A 14,439-nucleotide genomic window follows, 5' to 3' on the forward strand; every position below is an offset into this window, starting at 1 on the left:
AAGTTTCAGGTTTACACAGGCACCCACAGGGCTCCTGTCGAACCTGTAGCCTTCCTAGAAACTGCTCACAAAGTCCCGCGGTCGACTCCGGGCTCCTGCCTTTTCAATTATTCCACGGGGAGGGGCGGTGGACAACCCCTGGTCGACCCAATTGACTAAATTGAATTCACCTGGCCTAGGTGGGCCAATTCAGGTGCAGCACCCACCCACATGTACCTGGTGGGAAACCTGAACCTCTGAGCATGTGCAGTGTGCCACTCCTTTGTTCCCATAGCTCAGACCTCTGGACATGCGCAATGGACTTCCCAGCCCTTATGCTAGACTACCTAACATTCTGCCCTGAATAGATATGGACCCAAATCCTCTGGACGACATCTCTAGCTACTTCCTGCTGACAAAGGGGGTGAAGTGGGGCTTTGGGTCCATACCCTTCCTGCTCTGTTAGAAGGGGTTGTCCATTCAGGGGCCAGGATGGATAAGGTCGAGGTGGTCCAGAAGATGGTGGTCCTGGAGCTGGCACACTTGGTTCAGAGGCCTTGGTAACCTGAGAACTTCTGGAAAAACAAACAAACGGACAAACAGGTGAACAATTTATGTGAGACAAGGGTAAAATTGTGAGGTGGCAGTGCCCTTGAAGTTAGGTTAGTGTCACAGGAAATCAATAAAAATCTTAGGACTAACAGGCATGAGTGTTTGGTCACTGTAAACACAGGAACAGGGTAAAGGCATTCACTGGTCTGAGGTCAAATCCTCTGTGTAGCCCTCACCTGTCCTGGGGTGGTGATGAAATACTGTCCTAAGACCGTCCAGTGCCTCACAGGAGTAGTTGTCTGCAGCCTCTGCCTCAGAGGGGTCACATGGTGATGGTTTCCAGGGTTTCACCCAGGTATGGTGGATCCAAGCACTCTGCCCTGGGACTTTGACAGCCGTGGGCGTAGACAGAATTACTGGCAAAGGTCCCTTCCAGACTGGTTGGAGCTGGGAATTAGGGGACCCACCCTTCCAAGTTTTTATAAGAACTAGGTCTCCTGGCTGGCACAAGGCTAGTAACTTTTCCTCCCCTTGGGCCTGAGTGAGCCCAAACTGATGGAATGCCTCCTGACACTGGGCTACTCGGGTGGCATATTGCTGTAGTAAGGCTACCTCAGAGTCTATAGCTGGCTCTGTTATAAGAAACGGCCACCCATATAAAACTTCATAGGGGCTGAAACACGTAGGTTGCCGTGGGGAATCCTAAGACGTAACAGAGCTGTGGGTAGTGCATCTTTCCAGCTCATCTGAGTTTCTCGTGTCAGCTTTCTGAGGATTAACTTCAGGTGTTGATTAATTCTCTCCACCTGCCCCAAAGACTGAGGCCTCCTGGCACAGTGGAGACGATAGATTATTCCCAAGTGTTGGGAGACTGCCTGAGTGATTTGGGGGATGAAAGCAGTCCGTTATCATTCTGCAGCGATTTGGGAAGCCCAAATCAAGGAATTAGTTCCTGAAGTAGATTTTAACCACTTCATGAGCCTTCTTAGTGTGGGTGGGATTCGCTTTAATCCACCCAGTAAAGGGAGCATCACTGAAAGGCAAAAGTTAACAGCTACCCAGGCTTGGCTTCCGAACGCCTTCGGCCTAGGCCTGGGCAACGGGAAACCACCCAGTAGCAAAGAACAAACCCACACAGGTAGCACACTACAGCAGCTTGTTTGAAAAACCAGGAGAAAGCTAAAGGAAATGGAGGGGAAAAGGGAAACACTTGGCTCCTGGGACCCCTGGCTCTAAGCAACCAGCTAACTAAGCCCCGGCCCTCCATGAGTTTGGAGCGGTGGGCACCATCTTGGCAGGGTCACGTGCTCCGTGGACCACCGGTGGCGCCATGCTGCCAGGGAATGGAGAGTCACATGGTTGGAAAAGCCACAGCTTGCGGCCTGGCCGAAAGCCAGCCGGAGGCCAGCCACCAGAGGCAGAGCCCTGCGAACTAGCAGGGTTGACGGGGTGCAGCCAGCCAGCCAGCCAGCCGGCCGGAGACAGAGCAGACCACTGAGACTGGAACAGGCTTTGGGAATCGCGATCCTCCCTGCTGCAGGCCCCAGCACCCCAGCCCCCTCCCAGAAACCCAGCCAGGGAAGGCAGGCACAGAGAGGCAGGTGTATAATCCCGAACACCAGCAAGAATAGGCGAAAAGACGGACCCCAAAGGATGGGGCTGCGGCAGTACATTACAAGGGTCTCCAGGAGTTGCTTCGGGAAGCCATCGCCTCCACGGTGTTGCCGGAGGAGTTCAGCCTGGCTTCTTCTCCAGCCACGCACCGTCTCCCCAGGGCGGTGAGGTGAAGAGTCCAGAAGGGGCCGAAACCCTGGGGGCCAGGATGGGAGAGCCCGCTCCTGGAGCCGGCTTACCTTATATACCCAAGTTCACCGCACTGCTTATGGTTGATCTCTCAGGGGGAAGATCTACCTCATCCTTATCGCCGCGCGAGGAAGAATTCATGCCGAAGCCTGGTTTGTGATCCAAGTGAATTTTATGAGCATTAAAAGAAGCTTCAGGTTGACACGGGCACCCACAGGGCTCCTCCCGAATGTGCAGCCGGCCTGGAAACTGCTCGCAAAGTCACACGTTCGACTCCAGGCTCCTGCCTTTTCAATGACCTTGTGGGGAGGCATGGTGGACGACCCCTGGTCGACCCCATTGGCTGAATTGAATTAGGTGCCCACTCACGCGTACCAGGCGGGAAACCTGAACCTCTGAGCAGGTGCAGTGTGCACCTTTTGTTCCCTAGCTCGGCCCTCTGGGCATGCGTTATGGACTGCCCAGCTCTTCACTAGGCTACTTAACACATAAACATATGAGGGAGGTTTCCAAAAGTTTATGGAATTAAAAGAAAACGTTTCTAAATAAATAAATAAACATGTATATCGGACACTATAAAACAAGTTACTAGATGTTTCAGATAAATAAAGGGAGAAGGCTAACATGATCCACATGAAATGGCACAGGATTAGAGACAGAGATATTAGTATGAATTCATATTTAGCTGAATACAAAAACTGATGCATAAACATGGAAATTACTATAGTTCTTGTAAACATGAATCAATATACGTGTATAAGTTGTGTTGCTCAATGACACCCCCAAATCAACAGGCAACCCATAACCAGATTCTGGCTTTTAATACCAGTCTCCAATAGAAATGATCGATGTATCCTAGGATGAACGGGTTATGGTGGAGTATACACAAACACACCGAGACCTAGTAATAAAATCCTCCAAAAGAAAATGGTAAGTCTCAAGAAGCCCTGTGGAAAAATATCTAGGGCCAAGTTTGTAACAAATTGAGCAACCAAGTATGAACTGCAGCCGTGGATTTTAGTCCAGCGAATCAATACCATGGCATCCATATTACGTAAATGATTGAATAAATAAATGGAGAAAAGAATAAATTCTAATAATTCATGGAAATAATCTACCCTTACTTGTGGAAAAGAGAACCCGAAAGAGTGTATGCAGACAGCCTCTAAACACGAATGCAGTAAGGAGTCTGGGCGACATGGGGTCCCATGGGGGAACCTTTACGTTTGTGGGTTGGAAATATGTCCTGCTCACATTTTTCTAAGTAAAAGTTATTCCCCTCAATGCTCCCCCACAACAATGCCAAATTAAGGTGCTGTTTGCAAACACATGGTCACTTACTATACACTTGAAGGTCAACTGCTTGAAGGCTATCTGCCTGAGGGTTGTCTGCCATCAATAGCAATCAGACCCTATTGTCTGTCCCACAGTAAGTAGGGCCCACTCCCATCTGATAAGGATCATACATTGTTCCCCTGGAGGAGATCTCACAGACATTTAAGGTCAAGCCAGTTTCTTGATGACCAAGGTTAGGCTGTCATCTTAACTCTAGAGCTCACCCATCTGTTGCCTTGTACCTTCCTGTCACACGCATGCATCTAGTGCCTTCCTATTGCATGTATACCCCTAACTTGTCCACCTCATGCTACGTGTATCCCTTTCTACTACAACCCCTTCCTGCTTTGTATGTGCTTACCGTGGCTTGCATGCGTGAAATTATATAAACTCGTGAGAGACTTCAATGCTCCCTCTTTCTGGTGCTGTTCTCCTTAGGAAGAGGTGAGCCCTTGCATGGCTGGTCTCATGTCGCTTTAATGTTACCCTCAGTCACACACTGTCCCTTAGAACTCCTCCAGATGTGGGGCTGGATCCCACACTTAATGAAGTAGAACATAACTCCCAACCCTTAGTTGTGCACCAGAAGAATGAATGGCTTACTCTGAGACAGACTAACATGAGCCACTGTAACTCCATCTTGTTGACTGCTGAATGACCTGCTTCCTTGCCCCTCCCATCTTGGAATGTCCCACTAGTGATTGATTTTAGAATGTACGCTCATGTTCTCAAGGTCAGAACGTTGTAATTAATAATATTGTTCCTTTTGATGTTGTAACAGGATATTAATATTTTTATTTTATTAACCCGGTTATTATACTGAATGCTGTACCTTGTAACACTCACTCACTCACTAACTAACTAAAGAATAGTAACATTAATTTTGATTTCTGCTCCTGCTCACATTTTAAGTCTTAGATAAATGATAAACGTGTTTTTTGCCTTTAAAGATGGACTGAAATGTCCACTTGGGACTACTTTTACATTCTAGCAGTCTGATTATAACTGAATAAAGTCTATCCTAAATTATCAAGACATTATAGTGGCTGTCATTATATAAACCCTCAACAACTCCCCCAAATTATGCTATCCGAAATGGGATAAACGGAAGTTTACCTTGGAGAAACTAGACCAGTACTACCTTATCAAGGAGATGAGGCAAACTGGCGAGTGTGCAGTTGATTGGCCATGTGTGTGAATAAGACAATGAGCTAAAATCAAAGTAACAGTTTGGGGTGTCATCACTTATCCTAACAGTGTGAGCAGGAGATACCTCAAGCAGGCACGCACTCACTCCTGGTGCATACATTCCTGATAGAGAAGGCCTGGGAGGATCAAGTGCAATAGCACACCTGTCCCTGATGAGGAAGCCCCACAGAAAAGGTCCCTGCAGTTTAAGGACCTCAGGGATCAAGGCCAGGAGGAGATAGAAGGACTTGGAATAGAAAATTACAGAGTGTGAAGTCAAAATTGGGGAAATTGACTTCAAGTAAGAGGCTACTGACTGGAGAGTCCTGGCCTAGGAAAGCAGGCGTGCGAAGGCCTCAGACTCACTAGGTGCTGAGGTCCAAGGAAAGGCTGAGTGTCCTCTTTCAGAAACTGCATATATTCAACTACCTTCTCAATCCCACCCGGTACATCATCGTATTTATAATTTTCTCAATTATATTAATTAATAAGTTCAAATTATTAATAACATGGAATAAAATTAACATTTTAAATGTTTTAAATGAAAATAAAATTTAAAAAGAGATCATGAAAATTATTCGTTACATCCCTAGAATTAGAACGTCTGCGACTGGCGTTCACACACACGTGCTGTCTGCAAATGCCGGCAGTGTGCTCTCATCATGCGGCCTGTGAAACCCAAACGAAGCTCCCTGCCCGGAGTCCGTAGTGACTCCGCAGTGACTCGCCGTGGGTTGCTGAAGCTGTAACTGTTAATGGGGCAGAAAGCCCGGTCTTTCTCCCAGAGGGGCTGGTGTCTTTGAACTGACGGCCATGGGATCACAGTCCAGTGCACAACCAAGGTGTTCGAAATATTTAAAATATTGTATTGAAGTGAAGTGATCTAATGTTCAGAAGTAACTCAGTGTATCACTATTCATAGATTTGGATGAGTCTAATTTGTAAAATTTATGAATTATTTTAATAGTATCAGGGGTGTGTAAATAACTAGGTCCATATTAATTAATAATTAATAAATTGGATATTAATCAAATACAAATAGTATTTTCTTTTCTATTAGACAATCCCATAAATTCTAAAAAAAATGTTCTCAGCACATATGGGAAGGAGCATTAACAAGATTTTAAAAACAGAACACAGGCGTGGCAGTGAAGTTATGTACGTTTACATGCCATTACATACATGTCCGTTTACATGTCACCACACATGTACATTTACAGATATTCTCATACATGAGCATTTACATATCTTCACACACATGTACACAATTGCCTAGCCTTTGTTCTCTCTGTACTGAAATGCACGCACCTATTATTTTTAAATTAGGTTCTTTTTGTTACTTCTATTTTAAGTCTTCTGCAAGTGTTCCATCCAGGTTTCAAATTATTGGACTCAATGTTAATAAATTCGATGAAGAAGGTCTAATACTTACTTTTGCTTTTAAAACAATCTTTTTGGCAAGTTTCAGGAAAAGGGGGAGAAAGGATAATTTAAGCACTGCTTCGAAAATGTTCAGGCAACTAAGATTCTCCCCTCGAGCAAAAGTAACTTTATTTGCTTTTGCGTCTCTAAAATGTCCCAATGGAGTTTTTCTTAGTATCAGCCAGAAGTGCTTTTTTTCCTGAATCTATAGAGTAATCTCCAAGAGCAGGCATTCTTTGCATTGAGGGTAGACCCCCGTCACGGTTAGCATTGCTCCCTGTCGCAGATAGACCTCATTGTGTGCGCTCCGCAAATTGCTTGTAAAATGCCCCAAACATTGCTAGGATATCTTTGCTGGGAAAAACACTACAACTTAATCTAAAAACACTAGGAGAGTTGTGCTCTAAAGAAATACATCATGTTAAATTAGATATTCTGATTAATGTGCATCACACTTGCTACCGTATTCGTTGTTTCTAATACAACCAAATAAACCTTAGTTCATTGACTGTTTGTTTCTCTTATTCAAATAACCTTGAAAAAAATAGAAGATCATTATAGGAAACATTTAACCTTCTCCAAAAAGAGACCGGGAGAGAGATACTCTTTGAACTCAGATATTGAAATTTGGCACCTAAATGTACCATTATTTCACTTCAATAGACAGTTAGGCAGGAAAATGAATATTTGCTGAGCAAAATGTCAACAATGCAACCTGATACGCAATTCACAGACATGGTTTGATGCCCAGATTGGAAAATTCCCACATGAAGATGCTGACAAGTTGTGAAGTTTTCCACATATATAATAGGCTATGATTTGACCAGGTCAATTATACTTTTGAGTATTGTGAAATTTTATTAAAATTACTCCTAAGAGACCAGCACAGGGGAAAAGCATTAACATTGAAACTAAGTTTCGTTCCAACAGTGAAATGTGTATTTGAAGAACAGATTTATAGCTTGACACATACTAAATTGATTTTTAAGTTATTACACATTGTGCTTTTTTTATTCTCCCATAATTTTAATACCATACAGTTCATGATTCCTGATTGTCCCAAATATCAAGTTACTAAAACATCAGAATATTGCCTCATCATTTAGCCCCATCACTACACTTTCTTTTTTTTAACGCACAGCATAATTCTGTGAAACTACAACCTGATCAATTTTAGAACTACTAAAAAAGCTATGTGTCCTGTCAGTAAAAATAATTGTTATAATAAAAATGTTGCCATTGTTGAGTGCCAAAAACAATTCCAGGCTCTGAATGGATGATGGTGTACATTTCTTTCAAACAGTATACAATTCTTTAAAAAACTGTAAATGGTGTTCCAAATGATTAGTCCAGTACATTTTTGACCATTTAAAAAGTTAAAATTATGTTTATTATTCTACTGGGGATGGTACTCTTCTTTATAAATAATTTAAAATATTTGTTTTAAAAGGATAAATAATTTTGATCCTCAACTACATATTTTCAATATTTATCTCATACTCCAATGAACAAATAAAACAGATTAATTTATTGCTCACTGCTTTTTCAAATACCAATATAACAAGTAAAGAAGCATCTATTTGTTAAAGCTATGTAAGAGATACTACTGAACTTTTATCCTTCACACTATAGCGCAAGTCCTGTACTTCAGGACTGTAAGGAATTTATGAAATACACAAGGCATAGTCTCTTAACCTTGAATCATGAATTAAGAAACCAAAAATCCTCATTGGCATGAGTACACACAGTTGCGATTTTTTGTGACACTACTTACTCTAAAGTATAGTTTGATTGTTCTTATCTAGATTTCAAGCAACTACAAAAATTGACAGATGGAATGAAATATTGTTAATTATTTAAATTTATATTTAAAAGTTTTAAACGATTTAAATTTATAAATTATTAATTTATAAAATTTATAAATTCTTTGAGAAAAGTTAAATAGACATTCATAGGAATCAATTATCTTACCTTCATCAAAAACATTGATTAAATGATCAATTATTTATTGAGTACCTTCCTTGTACTGGAAATTGGGCTATTTTATAGGGATAATGGAAGAAATTCATTTTTTTCAAATTGATATTAAAAGAAAAGAAGTGAAATTATTTAAATAGAGCTTAGTTTCCTTTGTGATGAATGTTTTATTTTTTCCTAATGGATTTCAGATATGAATATGTCATAGAAAAATAGTTAAACTAAAAATCAGGCATTTTGAATAACATTTTTCAAATAGTCCATGAACTTAAGAAGTACATTTTCTTTCAATAATTATAAAAGCTTGCTAATTTGGCTAAATTCAAATACCACTGCATTGATCCTTATTCTGAATTATTGTTTTTGGTGAAATGCTACATTTCCCCCCTGAAATATTATATGTATTCAGAAAATCAATGCATGTATATAAATAACTATGAATATATCTAGATTTTAAACATTTTTGTTTGTTCTGTTAACTTTAGAATTTTATCTGAAAACCATTTTAATCATCAGCAATGTTGTGATTAAATATCAACAACTTTAAATTGAAAATATAGAATTTTAATTTGAAAAGTAAATACAAAAAACCATGAGGAGGCAAGGATGGGGCTGGGAACAGAGAGAGGGAATGGATGGTGGGAGAGAGGGGATTGGAGGGTATGACAGGAGAAAATAAAATGCAAATTGCTTCATGAGAAAAAAAGGAGAAAAACCCAACCCACCAAATTCCTTACCCTGAGATCTAAAAATTAGCCCGAGTGAGTAAAAAAGGAGGGGAAATGAAATTGGAGTGGACTAGGAGTCTTTAGTGACATAATGGACACATTGGAAATGAGGGGTTTGGTTCCGGTTTTATTGTATGACCTGAAGCAGAAAATATACGTCTGCTATAAAATGTCAGTGGACATCTACTACTCTTTTCTATTTCCCTCTAAGAATCATAGACACTTAGATTGGTAAGAAATTAGAAAATTATCAGGCTCAAATTAATTTTAAATATTGGAAAATTAAGAGGGCTGTAGAGTAACAATATTATATAAATCGCAGATTCATTAAGCACAGAGTTATTATTATAATATTACTTGATTGTTATTTAAGGACTTAAAATATCAAGACATTTTTACAAATTAAAAGCAAATGGCAGTGTGAGTCAGCTTCCCAGCAGGGTAGTGTAGTCACAGAAGCAGACCCTCCTAAATCCTTATTTGTTGCCTTGCTGCCTTTTTACTAAACAACTTCAATTGGCAGGACCCGGTTTCCTTCCTACAAGAACATGCATACTGTGGGAGTCAGCAAAATATCATTCTTCTGACTTGGGTTTTTTGGGCCATAAAGACAAAAGTATAAATAATTTCGTTTCATGCACTTTTGAACTTTTCTGTCAACCTTACTGGGAATATCATGCACTAGAATGAAGACTAAATACTTCCATAGACTATGAGAGATAGTTTAATTTAACTAGACTGTTTGTGATTGCTAAGAGGTAATTATTAATTTTTGAGCATTACATAATATGCATTTTAGCAATTCATACAACAAATGGTTGGCTATGATTTTCTGGAAAGCTTCCCAATTAAAACAAGGGAAGATTAGCATACTTAGATCCATTCAGTACACCTTTATTGCACTCATTTGTTTTCTTTCCCTGGCTACTGGACATTTATTTGTGGTAAACACAGATTTATTCATAGTGATATTAAACAAAAATAAAATACTACTAACGTGTCTAGTGCTCCCAAATATTTCAGAAGAGAAAATTCACTATCCACACTAGAAAGAGTGCAAAAGAAATAAGAGCTAATTATTTATATAAATTATACATTATATAGAATAGGACATGAGTTAGCAACACATTTCCAATTCATGGCGAGGTTCCTCATTTCTAAGGCCAAATTTACATTCTCTGCCTTTGAAGAACCTTGCTCACATTTTTAAAATCTATATTTGATCCATTATTATAACTGAATGATTTCTTCTGTTGTGTCCATCCACCGCTTCTTTTTCTTTTAAAAGTTATTTTTGAAATATAAGCTCCATTTGATTCTGCTCTGATTTTGCAATATTTGTTTTGGCCATCTATTTCATGAGACGTCTTTGAAATAAGGGAATAAAACTTACTTCCTCCTTGATTTACTTGTACATGAATGTTAGGTAAAAGATAGAGCTAGACAAGCATTATTCTCGTTAGTCTGTGGCAACTCGTTGTGGCTCCAGCTGCACACGCTGAACTGCTCCTTGGGCGGCTCAAGACGGTGACCATTCCAAAGGGGATCGCCAGACTGCTGAGCTAGTAGCTCCCAAGACGCTCTGGTCAGTTCAAACTGCCAAATTTTTGGCTCATAGCTGAGCACCTAAAGGAGTTGCTTTAATAAAAAAATGCCTTTTTTGTTGTTTTATTTATCCTCTCAGAGCAGTTTACCGTGATTTATGCACATCATGTTCCTGCTTTTACTTTCAACATGGTCTATATGAGGATTAACATGAGTAAACATGTTATTTTTAGAGCTTAACAGAGAAAGCTGATGTTTTCTAAAACGTGTTTGTTAAGCCTTGATAGCATGTAACTAAGCAATAATGCTTTTGATAACTGCAAACAGAAAATTATTTGTACATGTAACATAATTGACACTTAAATTTTCTATATGATATAAACCTATATTTTTGTCATCAGTAGTGAGACGTTAACACAGACAACTTTACTAGTGGCATTAAACTGGTATTTCTAAATGTATACATAATTATATATTATAATTTCTGATTACATGTGGTTCTAACATAGCATTTCTTTATGAAAAACTGATGCCCAAAAAGTATACGTAAAATGTAAATACAATATGAAACATACTATATTAATGACTCAAAACCAGGAATTTGAGTATTTGTTCTGTGAATTTAGTTGTAGAAACACTCCTTTAATTCTCTTGATGCTAATTGTTCACATACATTATTGCTCTGCATAGACAAGAGATAATATGTTTATATTAATAACAATGTCCATATATACTTTTTAAATGGGACCCGTGTAAAAAACTATGAAGAGCTTCCCACAGAATAAGGTTTCCCACGGCCAATTCTAGTTAAATTATATCTAGTATGCTTTCTGTCCCTCTATTAAAGAACCATGCTAACACCCAAATCTAATTTCTGCTTTATGCATCATGCTGTGTACCAGGATAGGTAGTGCAGTGTATATCCAAGAAATACTGTAATAGACAATGAACATCTAAGATAAAGCTGTGGCAAAGAATTCATAAACAAACAAGAAACAAAAACTTAAGATTCATGTTAATTGAAATGTAAAATGTCTATACGATATAGGTAGGATATACTACATCATAAAAAACATTTGTAGCCTTATCATAACAAATTAAGGTGAACTTACTTAATTTACGCAAACCAAAAGAAAAAACACAAATAATCTAATTGAAAATACACGAAGAACATAAACATGTTATTATAATTTGAAGTGTGACTTCTTTGTCGTGTGTTTGACTTTGATATCCTGAGCATGTCCTTCCCGCTTGTTCTAGGTCCAGCGTATGTGAGGGCCTGTGAAGAGTATTCAGTGCTAAGTCTCCCGTTTGATACACTGAAAAGTAAACACAAGGGGGAAATTGCACAGGTTTTTAAAGCTGCAACATAGCATGGAGTTAACTCAAACCTGATTTTGAACAGGTGAGCAGGCCATTGTCTGTCTTTATCTCTGGTAGCTTCAGTGGATAAGCATTCAGCTGCTAAGCGAAAGTTCAGTGGTTCAAAGCTATCAGTCACTCACGCAGGAGCAAGCCCAGGGAACCTACAATCATAGATTAGTTTTGGGAACCATCAGGCAGTTCCACTCTATCACGGGGGAGGGTCAATGCACGTCCGAGTTGACTTTCTGACAGTGGTGCGGGAATAGACAAATGCTAGGTAAATTATTCAAATATATTCATTTTAGTTATGATTCTATTATGGACAAATAATCATGATTTGCATATGTATCCATCAATTAAAATGATACAAACATTTACTTTTATTTGGATTTATCTCTGTGTATTTTAGTTGTATATTAATTTATTTGGCTCATTTTCTTGTTTATCGGATTATTCTTATACTTTTAATTTGCCTACTTATTGGAAAAGGTTATCCCGAGGGATAAAATTTCCAAGTGAAAATTATGTGTGAAAACTGAAAACTGTAACTAGTTCAATGTAAATAGAACAGGAGAAAATTCACTTGCAATAAGTAATTCATGGCATTCCAGGGAGAATATGTTTTATGTAAATGACGTCTTGATGTTCTTAAAGACAAGCGTTAATGTTTTACTGTAACTAATATTAAGTTTTAGAAAGGGATATGTCCTGATGATATTTCAACTGGGGAATGTTAATTAAAATGGTATCAATGATTTCAAGTTCATTTGCAGTTATGAATTAATAGTGAATGCTGCCATGGCTTCATATTAATTTTGACAATTAAAGGTATTTTTCAACTCTAACATCCCCGCTCAAAATTTTAATACATCTTTGGTCAGATGAACAGAAAAAATGTAGGGGGAAACGTTTAATGCATGCTCAGAGGAAATATGCTATTGAGGTAAAATCAAGTCTAGTGACAGATAAATCTTAAAATCGACAAAAATGAGCCAAATAATTGTGCTACAAACACTGTTTAAAATAAAGAAGGAAAAACATCCTTATATCACTTTGATGGGACTGACTTATAAATGCAATGAAGGGCAGAGAAAGACAGTGCATAAAGACACTAAAAATATGTTATCATTCACACGCGTATACACACTAAAAACAATCACTAACTATTTGAAAAATAATGATGCATAAAAGCAGTTTCGACCTGAAATAAATGATGTATTTCAATGAATATTTTCTAGAATAAAAATATAATCTCAACATGAAGTCTATTAGTATCATTTAGTAATAACTCCTAGACTTTCTAATTCCAGATCCCTGAGTAGTTTGGATTCAAACATATCATCTGTTGTGATAATGACACAGTGCTGAACACATTCCTCTGTTAGAATTCAGGAGACTACGTGATGACAAACACCACCAACAGCAGCAACAGCAAGGGTGTACGTGAAGAGTTCCGGGTGCGTTCTCCAGATTTTACTGACTACAAGGCTTTGTTGCTGTTGATGAGGTTTTCTGTATTTGACAATATTTAGATGCTATCCATAAGGTTTTCAGTGACTACGTCTTCTGAAATGGACAGCCCATTTCTTCTTTGCATTCTGTATTTAGTCTGAAAATTCTGCTGAAATCTGTTCATTTTAAGTAACCCTGATGATATTTTAAAAACCAGAGACATAGTTTCCAACATCACAGCAACACACAAGCCACCACAGTATCACAAACTGACAGATGTGGCCAGTCTTGCGTGAAGAATCCTTCAATATTACAACTCAAATGTCTGATATTTTTCTCTGTATTTTTTTTCATCGTGATGATTTTTTTTCTCACCATGTTGATCTGTTTGGCTTTCTGACTCCAGGCTTTTCACATTTCCTTATAAATCTTCGTCTTCTCGAGCTGCCTTTCAACATTTTATATTCAGCTGTATTGTGTCACTGTGTCTTCTACTTGCTGGAGCTGCTTAATTTCATGAGCACATTTTAGCGTCTCCTTGGACGTCTACAGTAGAACCCCGGCCCTGGACCGCATCAGCGCACGACACAATCGGATTTCGATGCAAAATGTTGAGAAAATTTTGCATCGGAGCTCAAACAAAACATTGGCATATGACCTGACCCAGGTGATTTTTGTAAACAAAAGCAGTTCATGTTCTGGGCACTCCTTCAGCTGGCGTTGTTAGTATGTATTGTTTAAACCTTTTGCAGCTGTGCTCCAAGCATTTTGCTATATATTTCTTAGTTTTCATGGCTTTTTTTTTTTTTTTACTGTTTTTAGATTAAAAAAAAAAGGGTCGTAAGAAAGACTTTGGTTTTTTTTTTTTTTTGAAAGAACCATCATGATAAGAAACTGGCTAACCATGTTGTCGATATTGTTGATAATTTAGTAAACCCTTTTAGAAAACAGTTAAGGAAATGCCAACAGCAGACCACAATTGACAGATTATTTAAATTTTTTTTAAGAGAAAGCCAGCTAGGCTCTCGTGAAAAAAAGGCAAAGAAGGGAAAAAAACTCCTGAAGAGCAGCTACCAGTTGACATTATGGAAGG

Source organism: Tenrec ecaudatus, chromosome 13 (assembly GCF_050624435.1).
Source record: "Tenrec ecaudatus isolate mTenEca1 chromosome 13, mTenEca1.hap1, whole genome shotgun sequence".
Classification (NCBI taxonomy): Eukaryota; Metazoa; Chordata; class Mammalia; order Afrosoricida; family Tenrecidae; genus Tenrec; species Tenrec ecaudatus.